Below are 5,913 nucleotides of genomic sequence, written 5' to 3'. Positions count from 1 at the left end.
CGGAGCACTCCCACTTTGGATATATGGGTTTTATGATAAATCAAATTTTTAAACAGATAATTACGCAGTGTGGTGGGGTGCTTATTGGTTTAAAATTATTAAATACAGGTAAGACTGATTTTAAAACAAGTGTTAATATCTTATTATAGGTGGCACGGTAGTATTTGCATTCCAGAATTCAGGTTGCTCTTTTGTGTACCCTACTTAGGTAAATGTATCTAAACAGTGTGATTGGACAAAAAATACAGTATCAACTGAACATACTTTCCTAAACTGAGGGATGAATCAGGTGTAGAAAAATATGAAATAATTTTACATACAGATGAAAATGAATTTTTGAGATTTTTTTTTAATTTTGTATTCACTGCACCATAAAAGACCTAAAAGTACTAGTGGCCTTAGGTTTTTGAAAATAGCAAAAAAAAGTAAACGGTCATGATACATATATAAATTCATTTCTGAATAGTAAAATGAAAGTACTTCAGTTAACTGTGAATGTAGAATTTTTTGCAGTGTTAGAAAGTGGTGAAAATTCTAAAAAGGCTATCATTATCCCTTATGGGCCAGGAAATACTACCGTGCCACCTATAACATTTACAAAAAAAAAAAAAAAAAAAAAAAAAAAAACGGTGCGGGAAATGGACATGATTACGGATGCGGGAAGCGGGAATATAATTTTTGTTTTCTGTTTGAAAAAAAAATAGGTGTGGGCGGGTACGGTCCGTCGAACTAGAAATTAAATTAGTATGGCCCAAAATACACAACAAATTTTAATAGAATAGAGGAATCAATTGAGGAACATTGCAAGGTTTTTTGAAATTTACGAGAAGTCATTAGGAGCGAAAATAAATCATGTAATGGCAGTAGAAGTAATTTGTTGGAAAAATTAGACTTCTATAGATAAAAAAAGATGGTTAGGTGATCTAAGTAATGTATTGAGATTTCTACATGGATTTAGTTTTAATGTAGAAGCTATATAGTTAGGTAAATCAGGAGAATGGAAACATATCTGGAAGTTTAAAGATCTTGCTACTTAACCTACAACATGTACAAGGGTAGAATCTCAAGGATTTAAACATTGGTCTATCTGAAATAGGGTTAACAATTGAAAGGTAAGGAATATCTGAACAACATGAAAAGAAAATACATCATGTGAAATTTCATTGTTAGAGAAATATAATTTTAAACGACATTTTTTGTTTACCAATTTAGGACAGGTGAATTGGTAAAATCGCCATATTTTATTTTTGTTTGCTCGAAACAAGGAGTAAATTGTTCATAGATATAAGAAAATGTGATATGAGTGCCTTTCCATCCAAGTCATATTATGTAAAAGTAAACCATTACAAGTACGGTCTTCAACACGTAGCTTTGGCTCACACCGAACAGCAACCTATAAAAATGACTGGTGTAAAACCATTTAAACAGGAAAACCAGTATACAAAGTTATGAAAGTCTAAGAGGTAAAAATGATATCCTAAACAATTTCATATTAAGTGGAATTCATAAAGCTAGAAGTATTTGGGATTTAGAAACATAAATGTCAAAAACCTTATTAAAGAATTGAAAGATACTAAAGAAATTCAAACTCATATGTTGAATGGCGATGTCAAGGCCAAAAAAAAAAATAAAAGTAAAAGACAAACAAATAAAGAAAAATCAACATAGAAAATTTAACAATGAGCAGCAAATATAGTATCCTTATAGAGAAAAAAAGGATTTCAGAATGAATATTATTGAATTAACTAAACTTAAATTGTTCAAAAGAATAGCTAAAAAGTTATACCCTAAACCCCAACCCATAACAAAACAGTTTTTATGTTGGTATGAAGTTATGAAAACAAAAACTTTTTAATAAAACAAAATGAAAGAAAATCATTCATTAACCTTCACCAATTTTCAAAATTTACGTTTAAAGGTACAAATAAGTTATTCCAAGTGAAATATCATTGAAATTAGCAGAAAATGAGACCTTCACACTTTTTTTCAAACCTTTTACATCATAAAGGTAGTTTGGAACATATTTTCGATAGACATGTTTTTATTATACAACATATATCCACTTAGTTGATATCTTCTCATGTCTATCATATTTTTCTTTCAAAACTTAACACTATGAGGTTTTAGAAGATCAGAATTCATAATATTTAGACGATATTTTTTTAATGAATCTTACCCCTCACTCTTTTTCACAATTTGAAGTTAAATTTTCGTTCCCGTATGTAAATAACCAGCACACAGACTTTTATCACTTTTTTTTTATTCATTTGGAGACTTCCATCGCACTGTTAAAACCAATATTCAGTGTATGGCGGATCCAAAATTTTACATTAGGAGGGGGTGGGCGCTGACTGAGCTTAGGAGAGCTCGCTTCAGTCATGCTTCAGTGAGTCCCGTATGTTTAAGCTAACAAATTTTTCCGACTAAAGCCACCACCCCCCTCGAATCTGCCTATATTCTTGAAAATGTTGTTCTTATACACACTTACCTCAATGTCATTGTCTCAAGTCTACAGTCTCTGCACCGCACACTTACAATCGAATAAGCCGTTGATAAGACGGTGCTTAAAAGAGGGCTTGGGTTAAAATTGTACTTACTAGACTAGATAATCTGTTACAGTTTTGTACAAGAGTTTGTCCTTTGTTATTTTTAATAATAACACGGAACTATTATGATGTTATGGAAAATATCGAGTTTGCTTGATATTGAAAATCAAAAACTCAAGTCACATGGTAATGTTTGGGATGCTTAAACCTTTGACATATTCTGTAAGTTGAAAAAGGATTATACTAAAGACCTTTTTGGGATGTTAACATTTACGGTTGACTGGCATATTTTATGTAGAATTTACAACCTGTTTCATTTAAAAAAAAATGATGATTCTAAAAAATAACGAAAATTAAGCATATATGTGCTCTTTTAACTGTTCTTGAACAGGGCTCCAATTTAAAAAAAAAGTTCAGATTATCAAGTTCTTTGAAGAAGGAGAAAGGGGAAACAAATGGCACTGCTATATCATCTCAGAAATTCAAATTATATAAATTATTTCCATCAGTATTGCAAGCAAGGCTATATAAAGGATGCATTTACATCTCTTCTGTTATGGATACGTTTGACAAATTCTGTATATAAAAAAAACAAGTTCCTTTTGTGGCATAACTTTATTCATATAGATTATTTCTCCTACATATCTTTATATATTGCTTTCTTTGGTTCAAATTGGAATCTCAGATAAGAATCTGGTACTTTAAAACCTCTCCTCACTGTTCCATGTCTCTGGTCGACATGTGTACTTCAGAATAATTCTTGGTTGTCAGATGTACGGCAGAACTTTCACATAATAATCTTGATAAAACTGCTGTCTTACTCCCTTTTCGACACTGCAAACAAAAAATTGAACAGGCAATTAAAGAGGGAGTTGCAACCACATGTTCCCCGTACAAACGGATTGGAACTAAGAGCTCTTTCCCGGATCTGGCACTGGATTTATACATCAGATGCGTCACATAAATATAAACATGTTATTAAATATACTAGAATATGAAATAAAGAAAAATACAAATAGAAAATGTTGAATATCATTTATGTCTACGAAACAACAAGATCCTACTTAATTGGCCATGTTCTCAAATCATATCAAATGTTTTCATTGGTCTTCACTTGCTAGAAAAATGCACTTCACTTGTTAGAAAAATGTACTGAAGTTATTGTTAGCCAAATTATCAATGTTAGGTTATTGCATATTCTTCAGAGCTGTATCTTGAACTAATGATGAATTGAAAAAGAGGGGATTGGTATACGTACTAAACAGTTGTCTTTATTTTCAACATGTCTAATAAACATGTGAGAAACATTAGTTTTAGAATACGAAATATTTCTCATTCTGTAAACAGAAATTAGTTTTCTCGTTTTAATTGTTTTACATTGTCTTATCGTGGCCTTTTATAACTGACTGCGGTATGGGCTTTGCTCATTGTTGAAGGCCGTTCGGTGACCTAGAGTTGTTAATGTCTGTGTCATTTTGGTATCTCGTTGACAGTTGTCTCATTGGCATACCACATCTTCTTTTTTATATTGTAGGATTGTTAAGGTAATTTGGTGTTTTTACCGCCCCCTTTTTTGTAAAATACACCACAAAAAAAAAGATTTAGTTAGGATAAAGAACTAATAATCAATAGTCCAATAATGTCAGGCTTCAGAGTTTCATATCATTTACTTTCAACATGTTTATCGGATTTATTTTTACTATCAATGTTGAACCATTAATTTTTTATCGGATTTTTTTTTAACTACCAATGTTGAAACGTTCAACATTAAAAGTAAAAAAAATTCGATAAAAAATGTTGAATGTAAATGATATGAACCTCCGGTCTTATATAAAAGGACAATATATAAGACTTCTGAGGTTCATATCATTTACATTCAACGATTTTATCGGATTTTTTTTTACTATGAATCGTTCAACATCAATAGTAAAAAAAAATCCGATATAAAAACGTTGAATATAAGTGATATGAACCTCCGAAGTCTTATGTAATAGCACTACGGTAAATAGAATAATTGAAATTCAGTTAATTGAGTGTGGGAGGCTATTTTAATCCACTTTATGAGCGTGTATTATATAATGTTACAATGTAACAAACCTATCAAACACACCGTGAAAAATAACATTATCTCCCCTGGAAATGCTTAACAACAAGACATAAAAAACTGCTACCTTTTTTTACTCTATATCACATAATTATGAAAACACATAACATAGATAGTTTCTAGATTTTTTTTAAAAATTCGTCCTGGCCTATCCGGGTTCACGTAGCAACACGTTTCTTTTCTTCCCAGCTATTCCTGATTATGAATTAATTCAAAACTTGCATTTATCCCAATGCAACAACTATTAAACAACTCACCTATACCAATGGTGATCGTCTAATTCCTAGCTGATTCCTTTAATCGTACCTTTCTTGACGACACCCATCGTTGTAGCGTCTACCATTGGAGGTAGCGAAATTACACAATTTGACAGGAGAGCGAAACAAACAAGGGAGCAATTTTATCGATCCGCATTCCGGACTGAATGTTTATTAACGAAATAACAAATCAGACAAAAAGAAGAGTCAAAAATGTTTAATTCAGTTTGACAGATACAATGCATTTGAAGATCCATAAGTTGCCTTCAGCTGTTATCTGCTCTTAAGTCGAGTTGTTGTCACTTTGACATATTCCCTTTTTTCCCCATAATGTTATATTGTCCCCTTTATTTTAAGAAATAGTATGATGCTAGCGTATCTTTTTTCATATTCTTAAGAATTTCTTTCTCCAATCTGACATTGACACCACACAATGAATGTTTAAAAATGTGCTTAAAAGCTGTGTTTCCATACATGGTTGTATTTTGGCAATTGTATGAGTTGTTATGATTTACTGTTTGATTACGGGCAAAACCGATAGTTCAATGTTTAGCTTTCGAAAAATATACAATTCAACCGTGTATTAGGCCTATTAAAATTAATTAATAGATTTTCATCCCCGCCGCTCCTCTGAAATCGTCCCGCCCCGATTTTTTTTATTTTGAAAAATTTATGATTTCCGGATTTTGTTCCTTTCCGTTACCTGTAACGGTCAATAATTTCGTTTCAATCGAATTTCCTGTTTCAAATTTCGGTTTTCATATTTATTGTTTCGAGTACTTAAAAGGATTATGTTGACAAATTCTGCTGCTCAATGATGACAATATCATCTACGGTGAATAGAAATAGATTACCAGAAGGGCAAGAAATATTCGGGTTACGAGTAATGCGTTGTGTTCAAGAACGCAAATTGCGGTATGTCACAAATTGAAAATTTCTGTCATTAGAAAACCGTGGATTTTTTTTAATTAAACATTGACCCGGACCCGGCAAACATACATTGTGT

General features: G+C 31.7%; 1 long non-coding RNA gene across 1 annotated transcript; it reads right to left on the bottom strand.

Annotated features, from left to right (window-relative positions):
• Positions 1 to 3,142: 3,142 nt before the first annotated feature.
• On the bottom strand, positions 3,143 to 5,012 carry LOC143055689 (uncharacterized). The gene is made up of 2 exons (XR_012972135.1): positions 4,908 to 5,012; positions 3,143 to 3,380 (listed from the first exon to the last, which is right to left on the bottom strand). It is a non-coding gene; the product is annotated as an uncharacterized LOC143055689 (long non-coding RNA).
• Positions 5,013 to 5,913: the final 901 nt, after the last annotated feature.

Source organism: Mytilus galloprovincialis, chromosome 12 (assembly GCF_965363235.1).
Source record: "Mytilus galloprovincialis chromosome 12, xbMytGall1.hap1.1, whole genome shotgun sequence".
Lineage (NCBI taxonomy): Eukaryota > Metazoa > Mollusca > Bivalvia > Mytilida > Mytilidae > Mytilus > Mytilus galloprovincialis.
This window is presented reverse-complemented; position numbering and strand designations above follow the sequence as displayed.